At 33.0% G+C, this 9,455-nt stretch overlaps 1 pseudogene; it reads right to left on the reverse strand.

Annotated features, from left to right (window-relative positions):
- Window positions 1–4,785, reverse strand: part of LOC119569499 — a 15,652-nt pseudogene extending 10,867 nt beyond the window's left edge.
- Between the last annotated feature and the right edge of the window lie 4,670 nt (window positions 4,786–9,455).

Consider the following 9,455-nt stretch of genomic DNA (forward strand, 5'->3'; position numbering starts at 1 on the left):
GTTTCTTGTAATTTATTCAGAGATCATTATACTCTCTTCCCGTCTATCTTTCACACACACAACACAGATAGATAAAAAATGAGGAGTTGCTTCTCACTTGACCTTTCTCTCTCATTCTCTCTCTCTCTCCTCTCTCCCTTCCCTCTCCCCTCTTCTCTCCTCTCTCTCATTCTCCTCCTTTTCTCTCTCTCTTTTCTTCTCTCCCTCCCTCCCTCCCCCCCCCCTTCTCTCTCTCTCTTCTCTTCTCCTTTTCTCTTCTTTCCCTCTATCCCCCTTCCCTTTTCACTCCCCCCCCGGCCCCCCCCCCCCCCCCCCCCTCTCTCTCTCTCTCTTCTACATTACTATTATCTATTATCTATCATCTATTATCTATCTATCTTTCATCTCTTTCTTTTAAATTTTAAAGAAAACAAGAAAGAGGGTGTAGGGGGGCTCACGCGAAACTAAACAGGATGCCTTTGTGATAGATAATGAAAACAAAAGAGAAAAGGAAAAAAAGGAAAAAAGAAAAGGAAAAACCCATACACAAATATACATACATTACCACCTTTTTCTCTTTTGTAACAGTAAATAAAAAAAAATAAATTATTAAAACCGATTAAAAAGATAACCAAAAACATAAATTGAAAAAAATTTTTGCCTTTGGGAAAACATTTAGTCCCAAAAAGCTGTTTTTTTTATCTTTTAGATGATGATTATAGAAAAAATATGTTAATTATAATAATGATAAACAAGAATACTTTTAAAATAATATAATAAAAAATAATGATAACAATACAAAGATAATAGAAGTAATAATAAAAAATAGTATTTTTTAAAATTATAATAAAATAATAATTTTTTATGTAATGATATTAAAATAATGATAAAAAGAAAATATTAATAAAGAAATAATAATGAAAATAATATCAATAATATAATAATAAGATAAAAATAAAATTATTATTATCATTATCATTATCATTTTCTATATTTTTTTATTATTAATGTTATAAAAATAACAATAATAAAGATGATGAAATCAATAAAAGATCATACTACTAATTTAAGATAGGAAATATTAATAAAAGTAAAAAACACTAATAAGATAAATTGGTGTTTAAAATAATTAATAATAAAATAAAAATAATAAAAAATAAAAATAATAAAATAAAATAAAATAAAAATAATAGTATGATAATAATAATGAAATGAAAAATAATAAAACAACAACAACAAAAATAATAATAAAAAAATAATAATAAAAGAAAAAATAATAATATAATAAATAATAATAATAATAATAATAATAAAATAATAACAATAAAAAATAATGATAATAATAGTAGCAGCAGCATTATGAAAAGGAAATAAAATGATAAAAAATAAATAAAAAGAAAAGTATTAACTGGATATAGTACAAGGATGAATTAGATAAAAAAAGTATGATACAACCATAATAATGATAACAATAATGTAAGTAATAAGATTATTAATTATAATAAATAAGATGACATGAAATAAAGATAAAAACAAAAATTGCAAAAAAAGATAATAGCGAAACAATAATAAAATTATAATGATGATAAGTAATAATAATAATAGTAATAATAAAATAATAATAATAATAATAATAATAATAATAATAATAATAAAATAATAATAAAAAATAATAATAATAATAAAATAATAACAATAAAATAATAATTTAAAAAAAGAAGAAGAAGAAGAAGAAAAAAAAATGGTAATTAATGAAATGATAATAACAATAAATGACTAACGAAAAAATATTAAAAACATAGCGATAATGATAAAACAATAGAAAAGAAAAATGAATAACCACGACCTCTGTGAATGTGTGTGTGCTTGTCTGTGTGTTGTTTGTTTGCGGGTTGGTTGGTTGCTTGCTTGCTTCAAGCAAACCCCTTTTATATTGAATGCAATTCAGTAATTTGATTTGAATAAAATAAATAGTTCCCATTAAATTTCTATTTTCTATGATAAGTTTTTTGAAAAAAACTAAGCTTTGGTATAACTATTATAAAAAAAAAACTCGCTTAAAAGTAAGAGTATTAACCATCTATATTATATATATATATATATATAATATATATAATAAAATAATATATAGTTATATATATTATATATTTTTTTTTTTTTTTTTTTTTTTTTTTTTTTTTTTTTTTTTTTTTTTTTACAGCCATTCATTCCACTGCAGGTCATAGGCCTCTCTCAATTGATTACTGAAAGGTTATATGGCAGGCCCCCCTTTGCTGATTGGCTGCCCTTCCTAATCAACCCCCCGTTTTGTGCCACGGCGGGCCTCCCCTGCGACACATGCGTTCGACTTTCTGGAAAGGCCCGAAGCATTACCTTACGGACAAAGATGAGGTTACTGAACTCATTAGTTTTCCCAATTGCGTCATATGGTTCTGTGTGCTGGGGTGCTGAAAAAGATAGACAAGAAAAAGGTCAATAGTCTGGAAATGTGGTGTTACAGACGGGGACTACGTATTAACTGGACAGAAAAGAAAACGAATATGAAGTGCCGAGAAAAATAAATGTAAAGACCGGCTGTTGGACATTTTGAACAAAAGGAAACTAAAGTTTATTGGTCATGTGATGAGAAGCAAAAGTATTGAGAAAAACTGTGACAGGTCGTGCGTTCACTTGGGCAGTGCGTTTCGTGGCGAAATAAAGTGAAAGGGTCCGTCTAACAAAACGTTTCGCGAAGCGTTGCGTGGCGAAACGACGGGTTTGGAGGCAGTTCGCTTTCGCCTGTGAACTGATCGGAACCTCTGAAGCCCTCTGGCCGACTTGTAACGCCTATGTCTTGGTTTTGGAAGAAGTCAGGAACACGTAATGACTTGTGATAAGTTTCTGACCACAAAAGAATACAATAAGTATAAATTTACATCATGTAAACCTAAAATATAGTTGTAGTTGAGACAGAACTTTGGGAAAGGGCGTCCACAGTCGTTGGTGATAAAAGTTGTTGATAATGCTACTGTTGAAATAGAATTATTTTGGGTTACCTTAACGTGGGAAAGGCTTTTTTTTTATTAATTTAAATTTAATTACAGGCAAGTTGCATTCTAGTTACTGTTTTAGTCATTTGTTCTGTAAACTCAGGTAAAGCCAAATAACATTATGTTTATAGTTATAAGTGAATGTTTCTTCTGATTTTTAGAATTTTCCAAAAGTTTAAAATATTTAAAATTTTTTTACTGTAGCCTTTAAGGTTTATGTTTTTGCCTGTTTTGCCTTTGTGCCTTAAATAGTCTCATTTGTTAAACCTTTGCATGTAAAGGATTTGTTTTGTAAATATAAAGTAAAGGCAAATTGCATTTAAGTTATTATTGCTCTAGTCAATTTTGTAAAGTCAGGAAATACATATATTTTGTACTGTAGTGGTTTAAGGTTTATCATTTCATTTTTTATACCTCCCCTGCCTTGAAATGGAAATGTTTATTTGTTAATTCTTTGTATGGGAATGGAAATTTATAAAAAAATTATTTTTCTTTTGTTTTTGTAAGATTCAGTAAAACCACGTGTTCAAGTGCTTAAACATCAGGATAATTTCAGATTGTGATATAGTTTCAAATTTTTTAATAAATAGATTTTATTATTTTTGATAAATACATTTAATTTAATTTACTCCAAGTACAACATAACTAAAAAAAAATAATAATAATAAAAAAAAAAGAAAAAAAAAAAAAATTTAAAAATAATAATAAAAATAATAATAAAAGTGATTTTTTTCTTTTTTTAAATTTGGGCAAGGATTATGGTAAATAGACTTACAATTACAATCCTTGAGTTTTTAAAACTTTCAGTAATAAAATATATTATATATATAAAATATACACGCATCAATGCAATACAAAGGGTGTTATATACACAAAAGAAAAAGAAAAATCAAGCAGCATGAAAAGGGAAGAAATGCATAAGTGATCCCTCACAGGTACTTATAAAGGTTTCATATATATTTTCAAATTTTTTATGAGCTATGAAAAAAAGTATCATATTTAAAAGAAGAAAATGTGCAAAAAAAAAACAAATATAAGGCCAGCATTACTTGCAAACATACAAACAGTTTTATGCAAGAAAACAAAAATTAAGAAACAAGTTTCATTATGCAGAAGATTTGCCCAAATTTATCTCATTTTGTAAAAGGGTTTTCCCCTCTTTTCCCCTTCAGGAATACCTTCATATGGAACCTCTGGATCAGGTTCCAAAACAATGTCTTGTAGCTCTGCTTGAAATATTAAGTTTTTTTCTTAAAATAAAATAAAATTTTATAGTACACGGGAAGCTGTGACATCGGAATGTTGTCAAGTCTTGTCATAATCTAGGCATTTCATCTCCGGAATAAGCATCTATGTATAAAAACCAACTAAATTCACAAACATGGCATGATCCATGAGTATAATGCAATCTCCCACAAATAAAATTTTGTAAAAAAAAGCTGATTCGAATTAATCTTTCATATGCCCATACATACCAAAATTACCTTATAGTGAAATTTATTTTATATCTGTAGCCATATGCCCCTGGACATTACCACAGGAAAAAATAAAACCCCATGCTTCACAAAATACAGTTCCTGTTGTTACTTCATTCATGGCAATGCTCTAATAAAGTATTAATGCTAAAGTACATGATGTATCGCCTCTTAGCTTGAAAGATGGTAAACGCATTCCTCCTCGTGTATAGGGGCACAATGTTTTCTGCATAAGTACCAACTCGGGACTGGATTCTGGATGCTATGTGTCTCTGTGCAACTTCCTGCTCCCAATAGATCATTTTCTAAAAAAAACTTTTAAAGCTGCGTCTAAAAGGGGATCGTCTAATTCATCTAAAAGGGCCTAGCCAGCGTTGGCCATATAGGTATGTTTGTTTACAGTAATCAGCTGAGAGGCGTTCGCGTGGCGAAAACCGTTCACTCCGCCCGTTTTGGGCCTGTGCAAGGCGCACCGTGCGGAAAAAGGCTCAAGTGAACGCCCCAGAGGGATGGTGATAGGAAACAGAGGAAGAGGCAAAAACCGAAGACAAGACTGAGCGACAACATCAAAGATGTTTGCGAGCTGTCGATGGTACAAGTGGAAAGAAAAACGCAAGATCGAGTGAGTGGCGAAAGGATGGTGGAGAGGTCACGGCTGCTCAAACATGAGCATACCGTTATTGATGATATATATATTTTATACTTATATATCTATATATATATAAAATAATAGAGAGAGAGAAGAGAGAGAGAGAGAGAGAGAGAGAGAGAGAGGGAGATGATGAGGGGGGGTATTTGTCAAGTGAGAGAGAGCATTTATCCATCAATTTATCCATCGTGTGTGTGTGTGTGTGGTTTGTTTAAACTTGCCTCTCAAACTATCTATCTTTTATACATGAGGAAAACATATATAAATTATATATATTATATATATATATATAATATATATATATTTTATATAATATAATATGAAGCCCACCATCAGTCTATGTCGATTATGCATTATTGTCTCTACCACTCCCGTATAGGTAGAGGCATTGCCTGAGCGAAAGAATGTGAGGGAGCAAGCTGTTGCCCATGTTCTTCTCCATGTTCTGGCAACAGGAGTTGCTAAGAACGTGATGCAAGCGACAACGATCTGTGATTTTCCACAGGGTTGACTCCCGAAGCCTTTTTCATCTTATATATGCTATAAGGCAGTGGATTGTTTTGTATAGGGTGAAAGCACCCACACACATGCATACACGCACGATGTGTGTATGTATGAATGCACACACATTGTGTGTGTGTGTGATCAATATGAAACGGAATGAGCTGATCAGCCGTGGCATCCCATCGATTGTAGATTCATTTTTGGGATGTAGTCAGGGCCCATAAAATAGATAGAGTAAGGGCCCCAAGTTTTTTATTTGCTTGCAGTTCCATCTAACTAGGAATGCTATCTCTGCCTTTTGCTCAGGTGACTAAACTTCCGTTCAGACATATGCATTTGCGTGAACTAAAAAGTTGCACTGAAAACACCTTCCAGAATCACTGCCTGCTGCCCGCGCGTTTACCGTAACCCCAACACGGGGAGTTCATGGAGTACTATCCTTGAACCCCAAGGTGCAGTCGAACGTCCTAACCGGATAAATAATTCATTCTATTTTTGCCATCACCGATGCGGTGCTTGGGCGAACCACTCGACGCCATGTTGCCGCCATGCGACCGACCAATGATACCCCCCCAGGGGAGCAATGCTCAAGTAACACAGTCAGTGGCCCCAACCCACCATCACATCACGATAGAAAGACTATACCGTATTAGACTGATTTTTTATGAAAACAACGCGCAGCATGGGGTGTGGTGTGTGTTTGGGATGTTGGGTGTGCGCGTGTGGTGGTGTGTGTGTTAATTGTTTACACATACATAATGGTAATAAAATAAATATATATATAATTATATTTTATATATATATTTTAAAATATGTATTAATATATACCTTTTTTTATTATTTACAATATATAATTTTATATAGTATGCGTGTGTGTTTGGTATGTGGGGTTGTGTGTGAATGTGAGTGGTGTGGTCTGTGTTTTTGTTTTCACATACATAGTATAATATATATATAATATATAATAATATTTATATAATTAATTATAATATATATATCAATAATAAATAATAAATATAGGATTTATATATAATTGATGGGTGCACATACACACACCACGCACACAAAACCACACACCCACACACACAAAACACACCCCACACAACACAAACACACACAACCCCCCAATTAAAATAATATAAAATAGATAGAAAAATATAATATTATATATGTGGGTGTGTGTGAATAATTTTATAAACACACACACAAAATACAAAATATAAATAGAACATACACAACACCCAAAACCCCCAAACACACACACCCCACCACACACACACACAACAACACACACACATATAAATAGATAAATATATAATTTTAAAAAATTAAATTAAAAAAACACACGGAAAACAATAAACACACAAAAACACACACACGCACCATACACGCACACAACACACACACAAACACCACACACAACCAAACACACACACACACCACACCCACACACCACCACACCACAAACCACACACACAAAAACACACACACAATATTATATATAAAAATATTAAAAAAATAATTTAAATAAAAATTTTTAATTTTAAATTGGTAAACATATATATAAAATAAATAACCACACACAAAACCCCACACCACTACACCACACACACACACACACACACACACAACAACACACACACAAAAATATATTATATAAATTATTTTATATATATTAATAAATATATTTAAATATATAATAAAAAAAAATATATTAAAAAATATAAAATAAATATATAATATTATATAATTTTAATATATATAATAATAATATATATATACATACAACATATCATCCAGACAAAAAAAGAACGGGAAGGAGGGCGGCGGGGCGAGAGGCAGCCCCGTCCGTGAGGCTCCAAACCCCAGCAGAAGCTCCGCCCTTATCTCGAAGCGGAATCTCCCGGCCCGCCGCCCACGCTTTCCCGTTGACACTGATAAACTTTATAATTTTTATTAGACTTACCCTTATCCTTTAGACCCTCCACTCGCCCAAGTGTTTTTCCCCTTCTTATTGGGCCCAAGGAAAGGGCGGGGAGGGGAGGAAAAATGGGGAGGAGGAGGGGGGGGGAAAGATGAGAGGGGGGGGGGGAGAGGGGGAGAAGGGGGTGGGGGTGAAAAGGAGGAGGGAGTAAGGAGAAAGGGGAAAAAAAGGAAGGAGGGGGAGGAAGGAAGTATAGGGGAAGAGAAAGGAAAGATTTAAAAGGAGGAAGAAGAAATCGCAGCGCGAAGGGAAGAAACAGGGCGAGGAGGAGGGAAAATAAAGATATAGGAAAAAAAAAGTGAAAATAAGGGGGAAAAAGTTTTTTAGGAGAAAAAAGAGGAAGAGGAAGAGGGGCCAGGAGGAGGGGAGAAAAAAGAAAAGAAAGAAGCGAAAAAGAAAGCAAGAAAAAAGAAAAAAAGAAAAATCAGCCCCCCAAAAAAAAAAATAAAAAAAAATAATAAGATGATAATAAAAAGAAGAAGAAGAAGAAGAAGAAAAAGGAGAAAGGAATGAAATCAGGGAAAAGAAGAAGAGAAAAAGGAGAGAGAAGAGAGGAAAGGGGGGAGAACGAGCTGGATCCAGAATGCCGTTGACCCTTAGACTCTCCGCTTCGCCCACAGCAGAAGCAATTCTCGTTTTTTTTCGACGGACGGGAAAAAGGCCGCTCGGGAAACGTGTCCTCGCCTTGGGGGTTGGCATTGTAACCCCTTTCTCGTTCTCGGGGTTTCGTCTTGTTTTTTGTTGCCTGGATGTTTTTTGTTTTTTGTTTTTATGATAAATAGATAGACGGTTTGAGAGAAGCATAGACAGACAGCACAAAACATACACACACACACACACACACAACACACACACACACACCCACACACCCAAAAACACACACCACACACAAACACACACACAACAAAACACACACACACACACACCACACACACACACATACACACACACACGCACACACACGCCCCACAAACACACACACACGACACACAACCATACACACCCAACACCTTAGAAAATAGATAAAAATAAAAATAGACGATAAATAAATTGTATGTGTGTGTGGGGTGTGTGTGTGTTTTTGTGTTGGGGTCTCTTGTGTATGTGTGTGTGTGTGTGTTTGGGTGTTTGTTGTGGTGTGGTGTGTGTGCATACATACAATGTGTTGGGGGTGTGTGGTTGTGCCGTGTGTATGGTGTGTGGTTATGTGGTGTGGTGTGTTTGTGTGTTGTGTGTGTGTGTGCAACAACAATGTTGTGTGTGGGTTTTGGGGTGTGGTGTAGCACACACACACACACACCACACACACACACACCACACCACACACACACCACACACATTATAATAATATATTAATTATATATAAAAAAATATATTAAGTATATTAACATATAATATAATAAAATGTAGTATATAAATTAATTATTTTATATATATTTTATATATATATAATAATATATATGCATAAACTTATGTATGTGTGTGTGTGGTACAATACAGAGTAATGCATAAAAAATATATGATATGTTATAAATGATATGTTGTATATAATATAATATATGTTTTGAATGTACGACATATATGGTACACACACACAAAAATAAATATAAATTAGCATATAATTTTATTATTATAATAGATGTAGAAGATAGATGATAGATAGTGAAGATAGATAGATAGTAGAAAGTAGATAAATTGATAATGTAGAAAGGATGAAGAGAATGAATATCTTCCAAACAAGAGATGATTTGACGGTTTCGATTGCGTCTTCGCAAAAACATGATTTTTTGACGAAGACCCCAATCCCCGGAAAAACCCGGGGTTTTTTTTAAAAA

Source organism: Penaeus monodon, unplaced genomic scaffold, assembly GCF_015228065.2.
Source record: "Penaeus monodon isolate SGIC_2016 unplaced genomic scaffold, NSTDA_Pmon_1 PmonScaffold_1577, whole genome shotgun sequence".
Taxonomy (NCBI): domain Eukaryota; kingdom Metazoa; phylum Arthropoda; class Malacostraca; order Decapoda; family Penaeidae; genus Penaeus; species Penaeus monodon.